This window comes from Arachis duranensis, unplaced genomic scaffold (genome assembly GCF_000817695.3).
Source record: "Arachis duranensis cultivar V14167 unplaced genomic scaffold, aradu.V14167.gnm2.J7QH unplaced_Scaffold_232525, whole genome shotgun sequence".
Classification (NCBI taxonomy): Eukaryota; Viridiplantae; Streptophyta; class Magnoliopsida; order Fabales; family Fabaceae; genus Arachis; species Arachis duranensis.
Window position 1 is genome coordinate 800,164 of NW_026264851.1, and position 1,609 is coordinate 801,772.

At 24.9% G+C, this 1,609-nt stretch overlaps 1 long non-coding RNA gene across 1 annotated transcript in view; it reads left to right on the forward strand.

Annotated features, from left to right (window-relative positions):
- LOC127744083 (uncharacterized) overlaps nt 1-1,317 on the forward strand; it is a 2,716-nt gene extending 1,399 nt beyond the window's left edge. The window contains exon 3 of the long non-coding RNA XR_008005263.1: nt 966-1,317. This is a non-coding gene — a long non-coding RNA (uncharacterized LOC127744083). The remainder of the gene's footprint in view (nt 1-965) is intronic.
- The last annotated feature ends 292 nt before the right edge of the window (nt 1,318-1,609 follow it).

Below are 1,609 nucleotides of genomic sequence, written 5' to 3' on the forward strand. Positions count from 1 at the left end.
ACTTAATTTGAATTACACGGATATTTATTGATGATTTTGTTTGATGTCATATATATTATTGATTTCCAAAACTTCAATGACTGAACTAATTAGTGTAACTTTTATATGATAAGGAACGTAAATATAATTTCATAGATATTGTTGCATGTATACACCATTGTGTGTATATATATATACATGAACAAGTAGGTAAGTAGATATAAATTAAAATTGGCCTATTAGGTCGGCCACTTTAGTTTGCACTAACCGTTATTATATTATATACTATCCAATATACCAAATATCAGAAAAAAAAAATCCTATAAATCCTATATAGCTAGGTAAAAGATAAAGAGTGATTGATTCTATGTATCAAGCTAAGGTACTCTCTTATATAACTTTATAAACATTTTAATTCACAAAGGTATTAATACTAAAAATAACTATAATATTATTTATGAAACTATATAGTATAGTATATACCGTTTTAATTAAATTGCTCTTATGCTGTAATAATATAGAATTGCCAATTTGTCATTCTAATACGAACAATAATATTACATAATCAGTAAATATTATTATCATTTTAATCAGTACTTAATTGATAATAATTTATACTCATGTTTATAAAAATTTATATATAAAAAATATATAATTTATATTTATATTTATCAAAATTTATATACATAAATTAATAAAATTTATTTATTAAATATAATTTAATATTTATACTAGTCAAATAATCATAAAAATTACTAAAAATTACTGATGTAAAAAATTTCTAATAATATTGGTACTACAACAATTGTGAGTGAGGACTGTAATTTAGAACAATGAACTATACATGTATGAATCATAAATGTTATGTAACTTTTTTCCATGGGGTTGGAGTATTAGTACCAGTGAGAAGTAGCTACTGTAAAGAGTTAAGTGAGGGAATTGAAGAATGAATGAATGATGAGAATATGATAAAGACTGATTTGCAGGGAGGGGACATGGTAGAGTTAATGAAGGAGGAATCCTTCATTTTCTTGAGATGCTGGCTATTAATTCCTTCAAAGTTGAAGGTGCAAACTCAAAATGTGGGGCCTCTTTACTCTTTGCCTTTATGTAATTTTTGCTTTGCATTCATTTCTATTCCATCAGTTTCATGCATGTAGCCAAGTAGCACCAAACTAAGCCATGATTAGGCCCTATCATCTTTTTCTCCATTGTGTATGTATATGTATAGCAACCTGTGTGTATTAGTGGTAAATAATTTAGATCTGAATATTACATTTGATGGTCAAAATAATACTGTGATTTTAGGTCATTATTTTGATATTGTTTAGTAAAAATACTATGTATACTTTAACCATTATATTATATTTGTATGTAGATACATATATATTATTTAACTACTTATTTTTAATATATATTTTATACCATTGACCATGATTAATTTAGTCATTAATTTTTTGTGGTCACGATTTATACAGTTGATTTTTTAAATTATACGATTATATGGCTCTTAAGTTTGGTCTTTTTATTGTCATCATTGATCACTTCCTAGTTAATTAGAAGAGTGATTTTATGTACCATAATAATTAGTGGTGTGTAAATCTGTTATATAACTATACTACTTAAATAA